Source organism: Lagenorhynchus albirostris, chromosome 11 (genome assembly GCF_949774975.1).
Source record: "Lagenorhynchus albirostris chromosome 11, mLagAlb1.1, whole genome shotgun sequence".
Lineage (NCBI taxonomy): Eukaryota > Metazoa > Chordata > Mammalia > Artiodactyla > Delphinidae > Lagenorhynchus > Lagenorhynchus albirostris.
Genome location: NC_083105.1, coordinates 8,765,335 through 8,790,238, shown reverse-complemented (window position 1 = coordinate 8,790,238; position 24,904 = coordinate 8,765,335). Strand labels below are relative to the sequence as shown.

General features: G+C 42.2%; 1 protein-coding gene across 4 annotated transcripts in view; it reads left to right on the top strand.

Moving 5' to 3' along the window:
• The window catches only part of TNRC6B (trinucleotide repeat containing adaptor 6B), a 240,809-nt gene that overhangs the window by 141,973 nt on the left and 73,932 nt on the right, over positions 1 to 24,904 (top strand). The gene's annotated exons all lie outside the window — the stretch shown is intronic.

Below are 24,904 nucleotides of genomic sequence, written 5' to 3'. Positions count from 1 at the left end.
TTTTTCAGTTATTAAGCTTGTGTTTCTCAGCTCCAAGCCCACCCTTCTGTACTCTGTTTCGTGATGTGAAAGCTGGGATTCTACCAACCACATGTGTGCTTGCCGCCTAGCTCTTTGTCAGGCTGTACCAACAGGGCGTGTGAGAGGCTGACTGCAGGGCCTCTTTCTTCTTCCTGTCCGCTTCCTCTTCCCATGAGGGTCACTTGAGCAATACTTCTTTGCCCCAGCGGCAGCAGCAGGGGCTTCCTGTAGCAGCAGCTGAATGCACTTTCCAGTGTTTCCAACACTTGCAGGACCAGCTTCCCTGCACCAGCACCCCCGCCCCCCGAGGCCTTGGCACCCACCCAAGCCCCCTGCTCGGAGCCTCTTCCCTTCTTCCCCAGCCCTAGGGCTGCTGTTACCTCTGCGGTACCTTAGCACTCGCTCTGTCTCTCTCTCTCTTTGATTTTTCAGTGACTAGTTAATAACCCTGTACCTATTTAATGATTCTTTTCATTGAAACCTCTCTGTTAGGGGCTTCCCTGGTGGCAGAGTGGTTAAGAATCCGCCTGCCAATGCAGGGGACACGGGTTCAGGCCCTGGTCCCAGAAGATCCCACATGCCGCGGAGCAACTAAGCCCATGCACCACAACTACCTGAGACTGTGCTCTAGAGCCCGTGAGCCACAACTGCTGAGCCCATGTGCCATAACTACTGAAACCCATGTGTCTAGAGCCCGTGCTCCACAACAAGAGAAGCCACCGCAATGAGAAGCCCGCGCACCGCAACGAAGAGTAGCCCCCATTCGACACAACTAGAGAAAGCCCGCATAGCAACGAAGACCCAATGCAGCCAAAAATAAATAAATCTATATATCTAGCTATTGATTTATTTAAAAAGAAACAAGAACAAAAAAACCTCTCTGTTAAAACAGCACGTGCAGTCTCTTTCCCGCGGGGATCGTGCCTGATCCTGGGAAGATCAGCAGAACCAGCAGGATGCGCGTGGCCTGCATCCCAGCTCCTCTCGCACTTGCTCTCCCCTCTGCAGCCAGGGCCCTTTTTGAAATAGAAATCTGATATCAGCAGTGGATTCCCATGCTCTGAGGAAAAAAGAAAATTGGTCGACAGCCCCTGCAGGCCCCGTGAACAGCCCAGTCTCACCTCACACTTCACTTCCCCTGCCTTCGTGACCCAGCCACACTGGTCTTATTTCAGTTCCTCAACAGCCCGGTTTCGTCCTGCTGCACAGCCTTGGCCGGGGCTTCCCCCTCTGCTTGGACACGCCCACGACCCCCGCCCCTCCCCAGTTTGCCCTTTCTTCCATTAAGTCTCAGTGTAATTGTAACCTCCTTGGGAGCATCCTTTTCCCCGCCCCACCCCCAGATCTGTGCTCCCCACCATATGCACTTATGGTACCTGTACTCTTTTCAGCACTTGTCACAGCCTCAGTGGACGTTTATATATGTTTCTCTCTTCCCCAGCTGCACCGTTAGTTTCATGAGGGCAGGACTAAGTCAGCATTTGGTTTTCTCTTGTTTCTTTTCTTGACTATGGTGTTCCCAGTAAGAAATGCCTGACGCATCTATGTACTCAAATAATTGTTGAATGAACAGGGATATTGTAAAATAAATATTTATTAAATGTAGGAAGGGACCATTTGGTGATATCTTGATGGTGAATTAATTTTTATTATAAGCTAAAAATTTTTTGAGAAAGTCTCTCTTGCTGTGAGTTAAAATACGTCAATAAAAATACTGACAAGTAGGGCTTCCTTGGAGGCACAGTGGTTAAGAATCCACCTGCCAATGCAGGGGACACGGGTTTGAGCCCTGGTCCGGGAAGATCCCACATGCCGTGGAGGGACTAAGCCTGTACGCCACAACTACTGAGCCCGCGTGCCACAACTACTAAAGCCTGTGTGCCTAGAGCCCGTGCTCCGCGACAAGAGGAGCCACCACAATGAGAAGCCCGCGCACTGCAATGAAGAGTAGCCCCTGCTCGCCGCAACTAGAGAAAGCCTGCGCAGCAACGAAGACCCAACACAGCCAAAAATAAATTAAAAAAAAAAAAATTAGGGCTGTTTTTTTCCCAAAAAAATACAAGTAGCCAAACTACAAGAAAAAAATTCACTTATTAAACTGGAAGTCATAGTATGTTGTTAGATTGCTGCCTTCTGAGATATTCAGATGGAAAAACAATATGAAGACCTGTGTACCCTCATTAAAGTCTAATTCTGTATTACCACCTCTTCCTCAAAAGACAGAAGTAGAAGTTATCCTACTTTCTTTCTTTGAGTTGCCATTAGTCTCAAATTGGAGATTTTGCTACAACATGAACCCACAATATCTGCATTTCTAAAACTGTTTCTCTTAATTGAGTACTGTGCCCTGTGTATGACTTTGCTTCCTTTCCTCTGTCTTCTCAAGGTCTTGGTCACACGGGCAAAAGCCTTGTCCTCGAGCTGGGTATACCCTACATATATCCCTTCTGCAGCCCATTACCATACTCTGAAAATTCCTTCTGACCTTGGAAGCATTTCCTTCATTGCTTCTTGTCTTCCATCACTGTGTTATTGGCATCAACCTATTGGTAGCTAACAATTAAAAAGTAGAGACTTTTTTGATACTTGTCCCACGTAATAGTTCCCAAATTATTTTATTGAAATTGGATTTTACTAATTCTGTAAAATCACCATAAAATGTTAGGGCTGAAAGTAACCCGACATCATCTAGCCAAATCCCTTCTCTCACGTGTGTGACCCAGAGCTGGTGAGTGTTGGATGCAGAGCCAGGGCTCCAGATGCACTGCCTCATGTGTTCAGTGACAGTGTGGGCTGCACACCTACTGTGTATAAGGCAGTGTCAGGAATGAATGCACAGTGTGGCTATGTGATTTCTTTCTAAGCCAGTCCTCTAGGATTTATACATCCAGATTAGCATTGTTTTCATAAAGCAGGCTGTTCAGATATTGAAAAAAGTGCCCTAGCACTGGTATAGTCTAAAAGGGGAGTTACTAAACTATTTGACCCAAGGAAATGTTACTGGACTAAACACAGAGATGTCTTCAAGATAACTGCTTTGAAGAGGGCAAAACTTATTTGTCACAGTAAATCCTGGTATGATTGTTAAATTCTCAGGCTTATTTCTTTTTTTTTTTTTTTTTTGCGGTACACGGGCCTCTCACTGTTGTGGCCTCTCCCGTTGCGGAGCACAGGCTCCGGACGCACAGGCTCAGCGGCCATGGCTCACGGGCCCAGCCGCTCCGCGGCATGTGGAATCTTCCCGGACCGGGGCACGAACCCGTGTCCCATGCATCAGCAGACGGACTCTCAACCACTGCGCCACCAGGGAAGCCCATCTCAGGCTTATTTCTTTATAATAGTTTATAGAGTTAGGGCTACTGTTTTCAGGGTGCTTATAATATTCTTAGAGACAGTGACCTAATTTAATAATACTAGAAATAATTGTAAAATCCTATTACATGGCAACGTATTGATGACTAGGTGATAGTGAAGAATTCTGAGCAGGACAGGGAAGTGCTGTCAAGAAGGCTTCTGTAGGAGAGAGACTCAAGCCAGCCCAGAGACGGTTGGACAGACATCCTCTTTATTTCTTTGTATTTGCAAGTATTTACTGAGTGCCTTTCTTGGACTAAACATGGTGGCACAGGGTGACCAGGGAAAAGGCAGAAGGTGACAGTGGGTTCTAGTAACAGGAAGTGAAGGTTTGTCTGGGGAGGCTAGGAAGAGGAGATGGAGATGTAAATTGAGGCCACAGGCAGGGCAGGCTTTACAGGCCAGGCTCAGAAGTGGAGGCTTGATCCTGATGGGTAGGGTGAGTTCAGTCAATGTCCAAACCAGGACACTTTTGAGGAGCAACAGGCTTAAACCAGATGTCCTAGGCATTCTGGGAAGCAGGCTCACGGGGCAGATGACATCATATATACCCACAAAAGAGTGAAGTTGTTGTCAGAGGCAGTTATCTGATTAAAAGTCAAATGAACCTTTATTGTTATAGTTACCCCATTGTGTAGAAATTGTCGTTTACCAGTTCCTGTCCCTGGGAGAGCAGGCTGAGCCCATCGAAGTCAGGACCTGTGTCTGGTTCCCAGGGCTAGGATAATACTGGGCACTTAGAAGGTGGACAGTCAATATTTGCTTAGAAAAAAATGAATAAGTGCTTGGGGCCTACAGGAATCCTTGCATTGGATCTAACAGGAAGACGTGGAGGGGCTGGGACTTGGGTGGGGAAACTTCAGCTAGATGGAAACAATATACTGTTGGCCCTCCATGTCCGCGGGTTCCCTATCCCAGGTTGGCTGAATTCACGGATGCGGAACCCGCGGATACGGAGGGCCGACTGTACTCCGTCGTTCTGTATAAGGGACTGGAACATCCGAAGATTTGGTGTCCATGGGGGCTCCTGGAACCGGTCCTCTGTGGATACCAAGGGACAGCTGTTTGAAGGAGCAAGAGTCATTTCTGGAGGACCTTAAGCAAAGGTCCAGGCTTGGGAATGCGGGCTGGAGGAGGCCCGGCAGGAGGCTGGAGGTTCTTTGATTGCGGTGGGAGGACAGGAAGAGTCCTGGACATGATAGCAGGTGCTGTTAGGTGTTCGCTGTGGACCCCTCCCCCCAACCCCATGCCAGCACCTACTCTTCTAACTGCCTTTTACCCTGCAGACTTCAGCTAAATACTTTGGTGTCAGCAGTGGCCACACGGATCTTAACTGTGCCTTTCACTTAACAAGTTGGTTCCCTTCCTGTGCCTTTTAGACTGGTTCTTCCCTCTCTCTAGAACATCCTTCCCCCACGTGGCTTTTTTTTCAAATATCACCTTCTCAGAAGCTTTTCCTTACCTTATCCGGAAGAACCCATTCTCTGACCTCTCCGCATTCTGTCCTGTTACCCTGCCTGCTTTATTTTCTTCATCGGTCGCTACTAAAATCATATTATTCATTAGTTAGTTGGCTTACTGCCGGTTTTCTCTTACTGGAATGTAAGCACCATTTCCATCTTTTTCTCCTGTATCTTGAGTACCCAGAACAAGGTATGGCCTATAGGAGGCACTAAATGATTGCATGGAGAAAAATGGTTTATTACACAGGGAAGCCCTTCCTTTTGAAAAAATCATTAGGAAACATAGGAACTTTATTAGCAACAGTTTATGCTACAGCTCACAGCTGATCTTGCTGAGAACTGCTCTTATAGTAGGTGAGGGGTGGAAGTTGGAGCATTTTAGCATTTCCTAGCCTGGATGCTCTGGCCTCCTGAATCCTAAATCTATAGTACTGGTTACTTGTGGGTTATGGAAAGTGTAGTGGGGAATCCTTGTTGAAGGATCCCCAGATTCTTGATAACCATGAACCAGGCCACAACGTTCCTGGAGCTGAAGCCGGAATCCCGAGTATGACCAGGATGTAAGGCAGGGCGGTGTATATGTACTCAGGTGCAGTTTCCTCTCCATTGGAGAGAGGGGTGGAGGTTGAGCCCCCCTTCCCTCCCCAGCCCCACCTTCTGGGGAGCCTTTGTCACTCTGTCAACATTAGAGTGACTTAGAAGAGGGAGGGAGGGACTGTTTGAATTTTCCCTGCTGGAGGCAGAAAATAGTTTTGTTAACCTTGCGTGCTCACTGTTGTTCAAGTGTTTGCTTAAGTCATTTTATCTTCTTGGAAATTTTTCTCCCTTTTGGTTAGCACTTCTGTGGTTTAGTTCTGGTGCATAGTGTTTGATTTCCCTTCTTGTTTCTTTTTTTTTTTTTTTTAAAGTAGCAAAAGATGTACATACAAGAGTGGAAAGCTTAACTGTGGAAACCCCAAGTTGGCCAGAAAAATTGGCAGGAATTGTGAATGCACTCACTTTCCTTTCCCTTTTAAAGCCTTTGTTTTAGGAAAAAGGAAATTGGTGTATTTGGAGAGCGGTTGTTAGCTTTTCAAGACTGGGCTTGTTGGTCTCATTTGCTAAGGGCCCAGAGCATGTCAAATAAAGTGAGTGAAAAACGTAAAGCTAAAGGAGGCATGTAGCGGAAAGCAAATAACTATACATTTTAACCCCAAAACCCCACCTAATATGCTTTTAGCGAGAGCGCTTGGCTGTTTCTGGGAAGCTTCAGGTTTCCTGATGATGGTGGAATCCCTGTAAGGCATCCCATCTCCTGCCCTTCCCAGCTCACCCCACGGTCACCGCCAGTTTTGTTGATACCTGTAGCATTCTATCTTGTGTGTAGACGCTCAGGCCCCGCCAGCATGTCGAAGACTCCAGTTCTTCCACTATTCCCTGTGACACAACATAGCATATAGTTTCTCTTTGTCAGGGCAGTGGTTTCCTTCTTTCAGGTGTATGAACTGTCTGACAGTAGTACTTACCTATACTCCTAAGACAGATCCTGGGTGTCTGCTGGTGTTTCAGGAGCTGTGTTCCTACACCGGCTGAGTGCTCAGGAAACTTGTAAACGCAGATTTGTTTCGTTGCTGGTTTTCTCTTAGGTAAAGGTTATTGGCTCCCTTCTTGCCCCCTTTATTGACTCCTGTCTACCTCCTGGCTGCCCTGGCTCCAGCATTCCCATTGGACATTCTGCCCCAATCTGTCCTTATTCCAGGTTTCCTGTGTTTTAGAGTTAGGTGGTTGCTTGGTGAGCCTGGAATCCATATAAGGAGTGATGTAATTGAAGGATTTTGATGGCTAGTGTCCTGAAGTTAAGGTGTCCTGGCCCATCCATCTCTTTTTCCGTTTTAGGGTGTAGCCAGGAGGCAGGATGATGGCTCATACCTAATAATGTGGGCACTTTCAACCCCACGAGAACTGGAGACAGCAACAAATTCTTGCTCTTTGGAGTCTCCCCTGACCTTCTCTCTCTTCACACCATCTCATAGCCCCTCGTGGAGGTAAAAGTTGCGAGTCCCTGAAATCTCTTAATTGTCCATTTGCAGCTTATCGCTTGAGGAAGTTTTCGTTCTATCATGGCTTATCTGGATAACCTGCATCTTCATGTTTGGTGGACTGCACAGTTCCCTCTGTGTACCACTATCCAAAATGCTGAGGTGTCAGGAATAAAAGGGGTTTAAAGGGGATGGGGAGATGACCGAGGGGAAATTTCTTGGCTATTTGAAGGCCTTGATTGGAAACAAAAGAAAGGAGTTGGATTTGCATTCCAGGCTTGCAGGGGGGCGGGGGTGGGGGGTGGGCATGGGCCAGACAGGCGGAGAGGGATGGAGCTTGTCTGGGGAATGGAGGGCTCTCACGGGGAATCAGGTTCCCGTGCTGAAGCCAAACAGTGACGTTTCTTCTGAAATCAGGATAGCATCACTGCCTTGACCACCCATTTGACTTCCAGATCCATTTTATATTGCTTACTCAAATAAAATAGATTTTAAAAAAATTTAAACTTCTTGTTTTGAAATAACTGTAGATTCACATGCAGTTGTAAGAAATAATATGGTGGTTAAAGAAAAAAAGGATTTTAAGAAATAATCTTGTGTACCCTCTACCATTTCCCCCCAGTGGTAACATCTTACTCTCTCTTTTTTTAAATTAACTATATATCCCCCAGGCTGTGCATTTGATCCCTGTGACTCATTTATTTTGTAACTGGAAGTTTGTACTTCTTCATCCCTTACCTATTTCACTCATCCTCCCACCCCCACTTCTCTGGCCATCACCTGTTTGTTCTCTATGTCTGTGAGTCTGTTCTGTTTTGTCCTGTTTGTTCTTTTGTTCTGTTTTTTAGATTCCACATATAAGTGAAGTCATATGGTATTTGACTTTCTCTGTTTGATTTATTTCACTTAGCATGATACCCTCTAGGTCCATCCAGGTTGTCGCATATGGCAAGATTTCATTCTTTTTTATGGCCGAGTAATATTCCATTGTGTATATATATCATGTCTTCTTTCTTTTTTTTTTTTTTTGCGGTACGCGGGCCTCCCACTGTAGTGGCCTCTCCCATTGCGGAGCACAGGCTCCAGACACACAGGCTCAGCGGCCATGGCTCACGGGCCTAGCCGCTCCGCGGCATGTGGGATCTTCCTGGACCGGGGCACGAACCCATGTCCCCTGCATTGGCAGGCGGACTCTCAACCACTGCGCCATCAGGGAAGCCCCTATCATGTCTTCTTTATCCACTCATCTATCAATGGACACTTAGGTGGCTTCTGTATCTTGGCTATTGTAAACAATGCTGCGGTGAACATAGGGGTGCATATACTTTTTCCAATTAGTATTTTTGTTTTCTTCAGAAAAATACCCAGAAGTTGAATTGCTGGATTGTATGGTAACTGTATTTTTAATTTTTTGAGGAACCTCCATACTGTTTTCCATAGTGGCTGCATTGGTTTACATTCCCACCAACAGTGTACCAGGGTCCCTTTTCTCCACATCCTCACCACCACTCATTTGTTGTCTTTTTTTTTTTTTTTTTTTTTGTGGTACGCGGGCCTCTCACTCTTGTGGCCTCTCCGTTGCAGAGCACAGGCTCCAGATGCGCAGGCTTAGCGGCCATGGCTCACGGGCCCAGCCGCTCCGCGGCATGTGGGATCTTCCCGGACCGGGGCACGAACCCGCGTCCCCTGCATCGGCAGGCGGACTCTCAACCACTGCGCCACCAGGGAAGCCCTGCTCATTTTTTAAATCAAGTTTTTGTTTTGTTTTGTTTTGGATGTTGAGTTGTATGAGTTCATTGTATATTTTGGATATTAACCCCTTATCAGATGTATCATTTGCAAATACAGTCTTTAAAATTGAATTTATCTGGTCAAAAACAGTATACAATTGTCTTACAACCACCCAGCTTTTCCTTTTCTGATGCAGTAGTGTTACTAGTTTTTTTTTAATGTTTCTTTCCAGGGAGTGTCTGTTCATATATAAAGAACTACATGTAAGCCCTCTTTTTCTTACATACATGGTAATTAAAGTACACTTGTTTGCATCTTGCTTTTTAAATTTAACAATGTATCTTGAAGATCTATTTTCATTAGTACATAAAGAGCTTCCTTTTATAATTATATAGTATTCCTTCTGTGGATAAGCTATAATTCATATAACCAGCTTCCTAATTGATGGACTGACTGTTTCTGATATTTTGCCATTACAAACATGTTGCAGTGAATATCCTTTACATGCATAATCTCCCACATGTGCAGTTATTTTCCTGTGATATGCTCCTAAAAGTGAAATAGCTGAGTCAAAGACTATGTACACTTTAATTTTGATAGAAAACTTTCAAATTGTCCTCTAGAGAGATTTTACTAGTTTATATTCTCACCAGCAACATATGTGAATCCCTTTTTCCCTGGCACCTTTGGCAGCACTGTGTTTTTACAAATTTTGTCTTTGACAGTTTGGTAAGTGAAAAGTGGTATCCCAGTATAGTTTTAATATGGTGTTCTCTTATAAGGAATGCAGTAGATCATCTTTTCATGTTTTAGATGTGATCTGTGAACTATGTGTTCATTTCCTTCACCTACTTTTCTATTGGATTGTTGGCCTTTTCCTTATTGATTTGGAGGAGCTCTTTATGTATTATGGAACCTAGCTCCTTGTCATATAAATTGCTAATATATTTTCCCCAGCAAATACTGATCTTGCTCCTGGTGGGTTTTATCATAATAATTGTTTTAAAGTTTTTAAATATCTGTATTTTATATAGATACAGCAATCATTTGTTTATGAGATCTGAGTTTGTATCATAGTTAGAAAGTCTTTGTTCACTCTGTGATTATGAAAAGAAAAATTATCCAGCTTCTTCAGTGCTTTAATGATTTCCTTCCTTCCTTCTTTCATTTATATTTAAACCTTTCCTTCATCTGGAGTTTATTTTCGTGTAAGGTGTTGAGATATGGGTCTAATTCTCTAGAGAGTCATGGTGGTTCTTGAGTGTGTCTCAGAAATGGTGTGTATCTCATACCCGCTGTGTATCACCCATAGCCCCTCATCTGGTGCTTTATGCATAATAGATGCTTGATATGGAGGAGAAGGGGGAAGACACTGCTGCCAGAAGCAGCAGCAGCAGCCGATAGCTGGGTATTGTAAGGTGCTTTCATTCATCATATCTAACCAGCACAACCAGTCTTCAAGATAACTAGTATAACCCCCATTTTATAGATGCAGAAACTGACTTAGAAGCCAGGTAATTTGCCCAAGTTCCTACCATTAGTGTTTGAGAGATACATGTAATTTGATCTTGAAACTGTCAGACTTCAAAGATTATGTGTTTTCTCTTCACCTGGTGACCTTGGTAGAGGGCTCTGCTTGTAATTGACCGGGCTTGGATATGGGGTTGTGGGAGGTGGAATCAAAAGAACTTTGAAGATGTTGGAAACTGAGGGTCCTGAAACACACAAAAAAAGACAGAAATACTGCATACATTCTTTGAGAATCTCTAGACTCAATTGATATATAGAAAGCGTAATTCTTAACTGCAGGAAAAAAAAGATCTTGATCCCTTGCTTAAGAGAAATTTAAGTGTTCTCTCAGAAAAACATGATATTTACACTTAGCTATTACTGAGAGTATTAAAAACATAGATTTGAAATTCCTTAGATTTGGGTGATGCTATTAAAGATTACAGTAGTAAATTACTCTCTAAAAATTTTCCTCAGATTACCTAAGTAGAAATTAGGTACAAAACTGTGCCTTGAATATCATCTTAAATGGAATTAGGCATCCTGTATCTGATTTTGAAGCATCAAGCACAGGTACATGTTGGCTTAGTTGTTCCCAAAAGGCTGTATGTAAATCGTATTTTAAATTTTGAGTCATTTTCCCACTGTTGTATAATTTTAATTGAAAAAATGGGTCATGTAAGTTCACGAGTTATTTTTACTCTGTAGTTGGTTACTTATTAAACATGCTTATCTTTCAGAAATGTACATATCCCTCAAGGTAACTCAGTTATTATCATTCAACTTGCTAGGTTTAAATGATAACTGACACACAAGAACATGACTTTCCATTTTTACTATTCTGAAAATAGAGCACAAATTAAGAGCATTGAGAAGTAGGGTACGACTGTCACCTGTGGAATCCTGAATTCAGAGTTGATTTCCTTCTCTGCTAATTTTTCGATACCAAGATAAGTGTCACAAATAGCACCCTTTCTCAGAGGATTTCCAGAATTAGAATAACAGGCACAGACTTAATAAAGTGATAGTGATGCATTATAATCAGGAAGCTTACACACTGCCTGTCTCACTCATTGTTTGCAGTATACTGTGTGATCTCTGAGGAAAGGCCAAATCTCTTCCATTTTAATTTCTGAATAAAATGTTTGGCTTTCTCTTAAGGCACAGATCTAGAAAGATGTGCAAAAATCACTTTCCCTGGAGGCCTGCAATATGATAAAACCCCTCCCACCTTGGTCAGAGGAGAGCCAAATGGATTATTGTTTGAACTCCCTTCTTTTCTCCCCCCCTTAGATCTGAGTAATGCTTTTAAAGATTTTCATGCATGCTGTTTAGCCCTGTTTCTTATGTGTGCAAGTGGCTTGCACACATAGCCCCGAGAAAGTGGCTTGGTCAGTGAGAGAGGGTCCAGAGCCTGAGGATAATGGCTCCCAGTTGAGGGCACACACTTCCCAACTCCCTTCTCCTGTGTAGGTGGGCAACAGACCTTCCACAATCTCTCCAAACTTTCCAGACCGTTCCATTGGGAGTGCACACACAAGGGTCCGAACCTCAGACCAAGGCTTCTGACTCAGCTTCTTCAGAGATGAGGCCCTGCTGGGGATAGACATGTGGAAGCACTTCAGGCATTTTGATATCCTGGCCACTGAGTCCTCCTGGATACATGTGGACACCGCATACTCTCATGTCACATTTTAATTGCTTTAAAATTGCCTTTTAATGGAGTTTCCACTTACTGTGATTTTGATTGAATTGCTAACAATCTTACTGATTTCAAAGATTAGTTATTATACTTTATTCTCTTAATATATAGTGATTGTGTTTGACCATGCATGGAAGCAGGCAGAGAAGGCTGGAAAAGCAGTATAACAACAAAAGCACGTAAATGTTTGTGAAAGCAGCCCCACTATCTACTGTTAATAAGTTGTCAGTTCTTCCCCTAAATAACATGTGCCTCACACTGTGGGTTCTGATTGATAAGCTTATTTTCTTTTCTGCTGAGGAACTGTGTTTCATCACTATTTTATAGTGGTTTCCGGAACCCTGGCTTGGACTCCTATACCTTGTTTCTTTTCGCTTTCTTTGCTGTTGAATCCTAAGGGTAGAGTGCTTCTCTGGCTTTTGTGTGTTTGTCTGGCCCTTAAGGTTTAAACATAGTTTTTAGTGGTTCCAGGATATAAATATTAGAGTATGTGGTATAGCCCTCATCCTGATGCTGCTCCTTAGCCTGTTCGGGTACTTGTAAAACTACTCCTAATTTCAGGCTGTCTTTAGGAACCTAGCATGTTAATTGTAGCGTGTGGGAAAGTACATTCAGGAGTAAAATGTGAGATGGTGTTAACAAAGATTTATTCACCAAATCTTAGCTCTTTAAAACCTAAGGAGTCCTCTGAGCTTGAAGAACCTTAGTTTGAGGCAAGCAAAACCAAAAGAATGGTTGAAAAATTAGCAGATTTGATTCAGTTATAATATGAACACACCATATAGGTGTTACCAACTGAATGGAAATATCAGGAGAAAATCCCAGTGAACATGCTGGTAGTTTATAGCAATCCAGAGAGTTAAAGCAATGAAATATAAAGGTCTAAAAGTTCAGACATTTGCCTTATTAAGCTTTCTTTTACAGGAGGCTTCATTGCACTTAAAAATGAAACTTTATACTCATGGGAACATTATCCGTGCAGAAGCTCCAATTTAAAGATTTGCCATCTTAGGGAACAGTGTGCACAACCTGGGTGAAATTTTTTTTTTATTTAGTTAATTTATTTATTTATTTTTTGGCTGCATTGGGTCTTCATTGCTGCACGGGCTTTCTCTAGTTGTGGCGAGCAGGGGCTACTCTTCGTTGCGGTGTGCATGCTTCTCATTGCGGTGGCTTCTCTTGTTGCGGAGCACGGGCTCTAGGCACATGGGTTTCAGTGGTTGTGGCTCGCGGGCTCTAGAGCGCAGGCTCAGTAGTTGTGGCGCATGGTTTAGTTGCTCCGTGGCATGTGGGATCTTCCCGGACCAGGGCTCGAACCCTTGTCCCCTGCATTGGCAGGCAGATTCTTAACCACTGTTCCACCAGGGAAGTCCCAAGCTGGGTGAAATTTCAACTGATAAATCTCACTGGTACCAGTGCACAGTCAGGGCTCTGCCAGGAAAACAGGCCATTCCAGGTATTCCATGTAGGAAAGAGTTTTTTCCTCTTTCTTTTATTTCAGCCCCTTATTGAGGTATAATTGACATATACTAAACTGCCTGTATTTGAAGTGTTCAGAATACACTGAATTTTGAACTGTGTATACACATGATAAGGAATGCATCCTTTATCCCCCCAAAGTCTCTTTTTGCCCATTTGTCAGTCCTCCTTTTCACCCCTTCCTGCCCCTTACCAGCCCCCAGGTAACCACTGGTCTGCTTTGTGCCCTCGTAGATCAGTTTGCATTTTCTCGAATTTAATACAAATGGAACATACAGTACTTCTCATCTGGCTTCTTTCATTCAACATAATTATTTTGAGTTTTATCCATGTTACGTGTATCAGTAGTTCATTCCCGTTATTGCTAAGAACTGTTTCATTGTATGCAATCCCACCATTTGTTGGTCCATTCACCTGTTGGTGCACCGTTGAGTAGTTTACAGTTTTCAGCTCTTACAAATAAAGCTGCTGTGAATAATTCATTTAGAAGTCTCTGTATCGGATGTATGCTTTCTTTTCCCTAGGGTAAATACCTAGGCAAGGAAAGGCTGGGTCATGTGGTAGGTGTCTAACTTTTTAAGAAAATGCCAAACTGGTTACCACGTAACATTCCCACCATGAGAGAGTTCCAGTTGCCAAGACTTGGTATGGTCCATTTAAAAAATTTTGGACATTCTAATAAGTATGCATGTGGTATCACCTCACTGTGGTTTTAATTTGTTTTTTCTTAATGACTGATGATATTGAACATCTGTTTATGTGCTTATTTGCCACATCTGTGCATCTTTGGTGAAGTGTCTGTTCAAATCTTCTGCCCGTTTGAAAAATTGGGTTTTCATATTAATGAGTTTGGAGGGTTCTTTATATATCTGGACACACATTCTTTATCATATAAGTGATTTGCAAATATTTTCTCCCGGTCTGCTGCTCTTTTTGTTCTCTTAACAGCATCTTTTGGCGAGCAGAAGTCCTTAATTTTGATGAATCAACTTTATCAACTTTTTTTCTTTTGTGGATTGTGCTTTTGGTGTTGTAGCTAAGAAATAATTTGCCTAACCCAAGATCACAAAGATTTTCTCTTCTGTGTTTTCTTTTAGTTTTATATTCAGGTCTTCGATCCATTTTGAGTTAAGTTTTGTATGTGGTGTAAGGTATGGGTTGAGGTTCTTTTTTAAACATATGGCTATTCAGTTGCTACCCCACCATTTGTTGAAAACAAGACTATCCTTTCTCTGCTGAATTGCCTTTGCACCTTTTTCGAAAATCAGTTGTCCATTTCTGTGTCAATCTATTTCTGGAATCTCTTCTATCCCATTGAACTTTTTGTCTATGCCGCTGCCAATACTGCGCTGTCTTGATTACTGTACCTTTATAATAAGTCTGGGTGTCAGGCTGTGTGAGTCCTCCAAATGTTCTTTTTAAACCTTGTTGGCTATTCTGGGTCCTGATGAATTTTAAAAAGAGCTTGTCAGTTTCTACTAAAAAAAAAAGTCATGCTGGGATTTTGATAGGGATTGTGTCAAATCTGTACATTAATTTTGGGAGAATCCACATCTAAACAATGTTGTCTTCCAGTCCACATCTAAACAATGCTGTCTTCCAATCCGTGAACACAGTATCTCTCTCCACTTATTTAGGTTTTAAAATTTTTCTCTCATCAGTATTTTATAGTTTTCAGTGTACAGGGATTGGACATTTTTTTTATCAGATTTATCCTTAAGTATTTTGTAAGTTTTGATGCTACTATAATAGGATTTTTTACAATTTCAATTTCTGATTGTTTGTTGCTAGTATATAGAAATAGAATTGATTTTGTATATTGATCTTATATCCTGCAACCTTGCTAAAGTCATTTATTAATTCTGGTAGCTTTTTCTTTTGTAGAACCCATTGTACTTTCCTAGAAGAAAAGGTTTTTTATAGGGAATTAAAGGCTCACACAACCATTAGGAAGTCTGGGTGGAGTGGGGTAATGCAGGGAGACCACTGTTATTGTTGATGAAAGTAGAGTGCTGGGTTCCCAGAGAAGCAGTGATCTCAGCGGCTGCCTGCAGCTCCAATATGGCTCCAGTTCATCTGGAAGCTGCTGTAAAAGTGGAAAGTCCTGTCTGCCGCTGCCTACGTGTCTGCTTGCAACTATTTTTAGAGAATACTGACTTCTGCCTTCCAGACCAAGAGAGAGCCTCTCATTGGCTGTGTCCAACCTAGACCAGACAGAGAAAGGGATTCTGGGAAATGTTGTTCCAGCCCTTTCCCTGCAGTGCAGGGAAGACTGTAGGAGGCCGCAGTGGTAGGCTGACAGACAGTCTGGCACAGAGGACTTTGGGAGAGACACATGTGAGATCGTGCACACAGTCTTGGAGAAGTAACTTAGCAGTACTGTGAAAAATAGGGGTGTGAGGTAGCTGTAACTCAGAAAGATGTGATTGCTAAGAAGGAAAACTGGCTCTTTGACTGTATTGGCAGTGAAATATTATCTGGGACAAAGAAGTGGCAGGTCTACTCTATTTGGTCCTGCTTTAACCGATAATTGGATGCGTGTAGACAAACTGGACATGTTTAGGGGATAATGACCCCAGTGGTGAGGGGGCAGAAAACCAGGTCACATGTGAAATGTTTGAAGAAACTGAGAAGGCGTCAGGGATGCATGATAGATGACTACAAATACGGATTTAGAAGACTTAACCTTGTGCGGTCTGAAAAGGAAGGCTTAGGACTGGTGGGTGGGAGCTATAAGGAGGTAATTTCCAAAGCAATATAGAGAACTTCCTACACAGCTGCACTAAGATTGAATAGAAGGTTTTGTTATAGATTGCTGGGCTGCATGGCAACAGTATATAAAGTATAAGAAGAGTCATTTCAAATTAGGTATTCCTCAGGCACCATTCTAACCCTGCCGGGTTTCGCAGGGAAAAACCTCCTGCATCGTTGGTTATAACTTTTGCCACATGGAATTTTTGAAAGTGAAAACAAGGTCTTTTAAATGTATTATCTTCCTTTATTTGATTTGAGTAATTCCAAATAAAACTATTCCTTGCATGTGCCTCATCTATGGAAAGTGGGGGAATTTGTGAGATGCTTAGAATCAGAGGTTTTATATGCAAAAGTATTATTGCCATATTTAATTGATTCTGAAACGCAAATTCTTTTCATGTTTGACATACCTGAAATCTGCACGTACCCTGCAGTTGATGGTCCCCTTCAACTATTGATGCCTTACATTTGCTGTCATCATGGATTTTTTGCCTGCACACATTTGGTCCTAGCTATTCCTGATGTCATCGTTTCAATTGAATTTTATGCATATTTGGTATTACACAAGTTGTTTAATTGACTTTTAATATATCTTTATGAAGATTACACTGTAATTTGGCACTGAAACACAGATGGGAATAGCAAGGCATAAGCTTGATGTTAATGAGGTTAATATTTATCCTTGGAGAAGTAACTACAATTCCATAATTTCCTAGAAAGAACAACCAAGTAAGTGCATGGTACCTGTGCTATTCAAAGTAAGGTCCAGGAACCAGCAGCTTGTTAGAAATGGAGAATTGTAGGTCCCAACCCACACCTACTAAATAAGAATCTGCATTTTAACAAGATTCCCATTAAAGTTTGAGAAGCATTGCTTTGCACAGCCTCGTGTAGAAAGGTAAGTCATATGTAGGAGAGGTGTTAATTTTGTTGCGGACGCACAAAAGAATAGCCTATTGCATATTACACAATGCAATTGAAGGCAGGAGAAATTTCTGCATCCCTCTAAATTAATGAAAAATATATTTACCTTAATTTTTCTTTAATGTTACTGTCTTCTTCCCATGAGCCACTCAGTGTTAGAATGATTTTGATGCCTCTGTGCTGTTTGGCCTTATCTACTAATTTAATATCATGTGCAAATTACATTAGCATCCCATTAAATTCCCTCAGTCAGATCCAGCAAATGAAAAAATGTTAAGAACAAATCCAACACAGATCTTTGGAGTATCCTGCTTTGTAATTCCTCTGCTGAAATGGATTTATTCCAACATGCTCTCTTTCTGTGTGCATTTTTAATTAAAAACACTCTAAATGGATACTTCTGGCACTTTGCTTAACTCTTTTCATTGCACTCCTTTTGTTAATTTTCCTCACTCCAGATATGTGTGGTATCATTAATCCTTAATTGGTTATGAATGTTAATGCTTTTGTGTCTAGTTATTTTCTTACTGTTTTATAAATTGCCGAGATTACCGTTTGCCTTTTAAGGAAATAAACGTCTATACAAGTCACATATATTACGTGTGCTTTGGAAAGCTTATATATATATCTGTGTTGGACAGAGTTCTTAGTGTCAGACAATAGAATTAATTCACTCTCACTGGTGCCAGGGGTTTATTAAATGGTGATGCTGTCTCACAGATCCTTGGGAATCACACCACGGAACTGGCGGCCCCACGGGAGCTTTTTCCTCTTACTGTACATTCAGGAAACTGCTGTTAGAGGTTTTGGCTCCAGGACCACATCATGTCTGCTCCCTGAGAAGAGGGGTGCCCTGTGCCCTGTCAGTTCCTTAGTAAAGTCATGCACGAGCGCAACTTATTGGCAGGACATAAGTCACATTTCAATCTCTAGTTGTAAGGGAGTCTGGGAAATAGGCCAGAAGGGGCTTGGAGTTGATGTTGGCTGAATTGATGCACTTATCCACCGCAAAGTCAAATAATAGCTTTTATTACTAGTACAGCACTAAAATTCTCAGTAGAAGGATGATGTTACGAATTGCATGGTAGAGGAGCATTTTAAATATCCTGTGGTATCATATTTATCACAAATCTAACGTACTGAAGACGCAAGGAACCTTGACTGATAAAACTGTAACAATTTGAATACATTAGAGTGAAGTGTAGATTCTAGAATATTTGACAGAATGCATTTCTGTGAATGTCAGGACTAAAATGTTTTCTAAAATTCTTTTTGACTCTTATGTGACTTTCATAAAGAGCTGTTAAAAGAGTTGTTTAAAGTAGAAGTCCTTAAAAAATTTTAAACAGATAACTAAAAGATGAGTCAATGTTTGAGGCTCTTTTTTTTAAATTAATATCTTTATTGAGATAATTGTAGATTCACATGCAGTTGTAAGAAATAACACGTCGAGATTCCAGGTACCTTTTACCCAGATTCTGCCTATGGTTTCTTCTTGCAGAACTGTGGTACAGTATTACAGCCAAGATACTGACAGATATAACTCACCGATCTTATTTAGATTTCCCCAGTTTTACTTGTGCTTATTTGTGTATGTGTGTGTTTAGTTTTATAGTCTTGTCACATGTAGGTTCGTGTATCCACCACCACTAACAAGATACAGAAGATGCATCACCATAAGGACCACTAGTGTCACCCTTTTTTATAATCACCCTGCCTCACCCACCTCAACCCCTCAATCCCTTAACAACTACTTCATTCATTGACAACATTCATGACAGCAACATTCATTTCAGAATGTTCTGTAAATAGAATCATACAGGATGTAACCTTTGGGATTGGCTTTTGGGACTCCCTTACAACAATTGGCTCACTTACCATAATTCCCTGGAGATTCATCCAAGTTGTTGATGTATTGATAGCTTGTTCTTTTACAGTATTGGTTTGCTTCTGGCATGTTTCACATGTTGGATGGATCTGTTGTATCCGTTCGGGTCTGTCTGCCTCAATTGTGTAGAGTTGGTTAGGAACTGGGACCAAAGGTGCCGCCACACTTACTGACCAGAGAGCATCAGGTGTTGTGGCCAGTTATCCCCACCTTCAAGAAAAGAAAGATGCTCTTTCTATCTGGACACATTTTCCTGTTAAGATGAACCCTGTCTGTTTAGCTGAATTGAGGTTCTTAGTATCTTTACACTCCAGTCAGCATACTGGTGATTACTGCTTTCAAGTATGAAATTGTCAGTCCTACCTCTACTTGATGTTTGAGGCATGATGGGTTTGGGTTTGAGCAATTCAGGAATCATTGGTCATGATTCTAGTTTGTGGGAAGAAGTTGATCTCTTACATAGATTATTACAAGCTATGAATTCACATATCCAAGGTTCTGGTACTTTCAAAACACCAATGGCACTGTAACCTGTCTTCAGAGTACCCCAGAGTGCTGGTAAAGATGGAGCGCAGAGCAAGAGCAGAGGTTCCTCCCTTGAAGATGTTGTCTGAACTGTGAGGCGAGATGCAGCTGTTTAAAAATTTAAACTGAGGGACTTCCCTGGTGGTCCAGTGGTTAAGATTCCATGCTGCCAATGCAAGGGGCCCGGGTTTGATCCCTGGTGGGGGAACTAAGATCCCACATGCCTCAACTAAGCCAACGTGCCACAACTAGAGAAGCCTGCACCCCGCGACGAAGACCCAGCTCAGCCAAAATAAATAAATAAAAAATTTTAAAAATTATCACACACACAAAAATTTAAACTGAGAGCTCCAGGAGGACAACAGCACTTCATCTAGTTTGCTGCTGGATCTTGGCCTCTAGCACAGTGCTTGGCGTGAAGTGGGCACTGAGATAAAGAAGGAAGGAAGGACGGACGTAGAACAGAAGCTTTTAAGAAATGGAATGCCTAGTTCTTTTGATGTGAGCAAGGACTATTACAAGATAAGTACAGAAAACTCTGAAGGGTGTGTGTGGGGTTTTGCTGTGGGGGGTTGGGGAAGGGAGGGAGAAGAATATTCCTCCCCCCAGAAAATAAAGCCCCAAATACACACCATGCACTCTCCCATCTCAGGACCCTTGTGTTTACTGTTCTCTCAGCCTGGTTGGTCACTCTTCTCCCAGATAATTTTCTGCATTTCAGTCTCTCACTGCCTGAGAGAGGCCTTCTGGAAGCATCTTGTGTAAAGTAGCTCACCATCTTCCCTGTCCCTTCCCTCTTGGTCACTCTCTAGCCCCTTTCCCAGCATTATTCTCTTCATGGCATTTGTAATGATTTCCTGGTGTTGTGTATGTGTGTGTCTGTCTCCGTCTAGACTGTCAGCCCCTCAGGCCACTGTTAAATGCCCAGTGCCTAGATCAAGGCCTGGCACATAATAGTAACTCAGCGTATGTTTGTTAAGCGATTTAATTAGGTGCTTTGAGGCTTTTCTCTTGAACACGTGTCCCACGGAAGGGATGGAAAAGTGTCGCTTGCTCCGTAATCATGCATTTTGGTAACATTTAGTAGAGGGCCTAGTGTATCCTGGTATTTGTGCTCAGTGCATATGATAAGAGAAAGGGCAACTCCCCTGCGTCCAGAGACTTCATTGGTAGCAAACGTAAACCTATTTGGCTTGCTGTTCTACAGTGTGATGGGTGCTCTGAGGGAGGCATGCCAGCCCCTGGGAGGACAGAAGCAGGAGCTCTGGAAGTGTTGACCCGGAGGGGAGAAATGGGCCTTTTCATTGAAGGTGAGAATTAGAGGTATCGGAAGTGTTGGTTATGTGTGTGCACCCCAGTCCCAGGTTGCTTCCTTACTCAGTTATCAGGAGATGTGTCCTGGTTAGTTTGAAAAGTGCAGTCACTCTCACGAGAGCCCTGCTCCCTCTCTGACCTCATCTGCCGCTGTCTCCCTCACTCCCTCTGCTCCAGCCTCCTTGCCAAACACCCCTGTGTCATTCCTTCACACTTACTGTTCCCTCTGCCTGGAGTGCTCTCTCCCAGGTAGCCGCATCTCCCTCGCCTCGTGGGTCTCCATTCCTAGGCCACCTTATCAGAGAGGCCTTTTCTAACCCTTCTTCAGCTCACCCTGCCCCGTCCTCCTCGAGGCACTTGTTGCCACCTGAAATGTATATTTGATACGTGTACTTCGTCGTATCTTGGTTGATGCCTATCTACCCCACTGGAACGTAAGCCCGCCCGAGAGCTGGGGTTTGGTTTTGTTTCTGCTGATCTCCAGTGCTTAGGAAAGTGCCTAGCTCACAGATGTTTGTTAAAGAAATGGGTCAGTTCCTGGGCATCCTGGTAGAAGGGAAGTGAGACACAGAGGAGCCCCCAAACCAGCTCTTCCTCCCAGAGCCCTGGTCAAAGCAGCCATGCTATAGAAAAGTCATTTTACATGCTCTGGTGCTGCCAGTGACTGATAGCATCTGCCTTGGAACCCCTCGAGGGCCAGACAAGAGGCACGGCAGAGGTGGTGAGGTGTACAGAGGAGGGCGAGTTTCTTATGAATTGGAGTTGTCAGGGAAGGCTTTATTGAAGCAGACAGATATTGAGCTAAGGCTTGACAACGGGGTAAGATGTCATTGGGCAACAAAAAGGAGGAAGGTTTTTGTGTCAGGTCTGCACAGTGGATGAGGGAAGTGTAGAATTTGGAACTGTACTGTGAATGGCCCTGGATGTCAGCTCGAGGGAATTGTCATCTGGATATTACAGCTCTGGACATCCCCAGCATGGCCTCAGACCCTTGGAGGCTTTGGATGTGAGAAGCAGCAGGTTTTTAGGAACGTCAGCATCGTTATTCTTCAGTGTTCTGAACTTGCATGCAAAACAGGAGTCTTGCTCTGCCTCAGCTCAGGTGAATATTGGATAATCTCCCCTTTTATTCAGATATTGCCTTTCTCAAAAAAACTCACTTGTGGGCTTCCCTGGTGGCGCAGTGGTTGAGAGTCCGCCTGCCGATGCAGGGGACACGGGTTCATGCCCTGGTCCGGGGGGATCCCACATGCCACGGAGTGGCTGGGCCCGTGAGCCATGGCCTCTGAGCCTGCGCGTCCGGAGCCTGTGCTCTGCAACGGGAGAGGCCACAACGGTGAGAGGCCCGCATACCGCAAAAAAATAAATAAATAAATAAAACTCACTTGTACATACTTCTTGCAACTAATGGTTATTTGTAAAAAAAAAAAAAGAAGAAGAAGAAAGAAGGAAACTGTTGATTTTCTTCACTTTGGACATTTTTAAGAGTAGTTTTGGCTTTTTATCATTGTAGATTTATTCTCGATTACAGTGTTTACGCTTGTATCTGGTTGTGTATTTAGAGATGGGGGAAAGTATCAATGATTTCTCCTGCTTCTAGATCTAGAAGCATTTGAAGGTTAACTGAGACCCACCTAGTCCCTGCCATTTGTATTTGATTGTTGTATGGTTTAAAGTGTAGGCTTAGCACAGGAATTTAGAGTAGTTGTTCTCAACTCCAACTACATGTTAGAACCACTTGGGGGTGGGGGCTGTGGGGAAAAAACCCCATTGATTCCTATGTAATTGATCTGGAGTACTGCCTGGGCAGTGGTTTTACTGATGTTTGTTTTTTGGTGTTTTGTTTTGGGAAACAACCTTGAACTTACTGAAAAGTTACAACTATGATTTTGGGGAAAAAAACACAACACTTTTTTCCCTTAATAATTAAAAAAAAAAACTGCTGACCCAATGTCCCATCACGTGCATCCTTTCCCCAATAATTAGAATACTAGTGTATTTCTAAAAAACACGAACAGTCTCCTATATATGCACAATAAAACCATCAAAAAAAAATTAACACTGATACATTACTACCATTTAATCTTTAGCTCCTTTTCAAGGTTTAACACTGGCCCCAGTAATGGCCTTTATAGCAAAAGGATCACACTTTGCAATTGGTGGTTGTATCTCTTTAGTCTCCTTCCATTTGGAACACTTCCCCAATCTTCCCTTAGTGTTCATTACCTTGAAACTTCTGAAGATTGCAAACCAGTAGTTTTCTAAAATGTCTCTCAATTTGGGGCTGTTTGATGTTTCCTCGTGATGATATTCAGGTTATACATATCATAGGAGTGATGCTGTGTTCTCAGAGCATCCAATCAGGTGACTCATAATTTCAGTTTGTCCCATTATTGATATTCACAAAGATTATTGATTAAGGTAGTGTCTGCCAGGCTTCTCCTCTGTATAATTACTATTTTCTCTTTTATAATCAGTAAGTATTTTTATGGTGTGATGCTTTAAAACTCTATTACATTCCTTGTCATTTTCAATGTATTCATTTACTTATTTCTATCTGTATAGACTGATGTTTTCCTGTTTTATGCAATGGCCTGTAATCTGTTACTGTCATTACTTATTTTTATTGTCATATTGTCCCAGATGTAGCTTGTAGGAGCCCCTTCAAGGCTTTGTGACCATTTGACATGTCCCAACATTTGTAAATTTCCTTGCTTCTTGGCAAATAGGCATTCCAGGCTCATTTTGTGTGTTCCATGTTCAAGCCCCCAAATTAGCTCTTTTTCCAAAGAACTCTGGTTCTCTTAGTAAAGAATGGTATTTAGAAGACATAATCTGGGTTCGAGGTGTGTTCATACCTACAGTATTTGGACGTTGCTTGTTCCCAAGCCCTCTCAGTGATAGAGCTAGACAATAAGCGTGTGTGTTTGCATACATGAAGGAAATATACACATATGGGCACACAAAGTTACATCTACTTTTTTTGTTATGTCAGTCTGTATGTGTTAAAAATCATGAGTTCATGCCAATAACTAATTCTGATCCAACGTTACAGGGTTCATTTGAGATTTCTCCTTTTCCATTTGGTAACTCCTTTTTTCAGTAGTGAGAAACCTGATTGTCATCATCGTTAATATATTTACTTATTGGTCAATCCCCCATATGTAATGGATCTCCCATCACCACCACCATAGATGCCTTCCCTGCATGGATGCCCTCTTCACCCCTGTTAGGCTCTGATGCAGCATAGAGATGTTTTAAAGCTCCCCAAATGGTACTAACGTGCAGCCAAGATAGAGCACAACCGAATTAGAAGAAAAGTGAACCCCACGCCTTCTGATTCATTATTAAGCAAATGGTAGGTTTTTAAGTCAGGCTTGATTTGGGAAAATAAATTCTTCCTAAGGAAGTGAAATTTAAAGAGAAGACTCAATTCTACCAACACACGGAGTAAAAGATCAGGGTGAAAGCACAGCCTGTCTCCTGGAAAGCTTTGAAAAATATTTGTTTTGGAAATAAATCTGCTTGTAGTGAACATAAATTTCAGTCCCTTTCCCTGAATTACCTGTTTATAGGAAAAAATATTTGAAAAGCTTAGTTGTTTTTTAAAAAGGTGTCTCATTAAAGACTTACTGCTTTATCTTCTGTTTCCAATGTTTATCACTTAACATTTTGAAATAGTAATGTATAAAAGGGATCACACAATTCTAAAAAAAAAAAAAGACTGCTTTTTATTTTTCTACATTGCATTTAAAAAATAAACTTTTAGTTTTGCAACTTAATGCTTTTTAGAGCATTGAATATTTAAACAGGAGATATTCAGGCTGTGGTTGCTCTTTTTCTGTAGTCAGTTTTAGTTTAAAATATGGAAATCAAGTTACAGTAACTGGGTCATGAGGAACCCCATCTTCTTCCATTTGCAGCCAGAGGAAGCGAGAGGCCGTAGGAGCCAAATATAACAGGATCTGTGGCCAGCCTACCTTAGATGGTCAACATCTATCTTGCCAATTTTCGTAAGTCCATTTTCTTAAAGCAGTCCACGGCTGCAAGTGGATTTTCACCAAGAACTTCACACTTAGGCTGATGGCACACAATCTGACTCCAAAGAAATCCAGCCTTAAACCTAAGGAAATTACAATAAAATCTCTTCCTTGATTTTATTTTTGAAGTGTTCATGGAAGTTGCCTTGGAGTATGAATCGTGGACTTTAGGCTTTTGTATA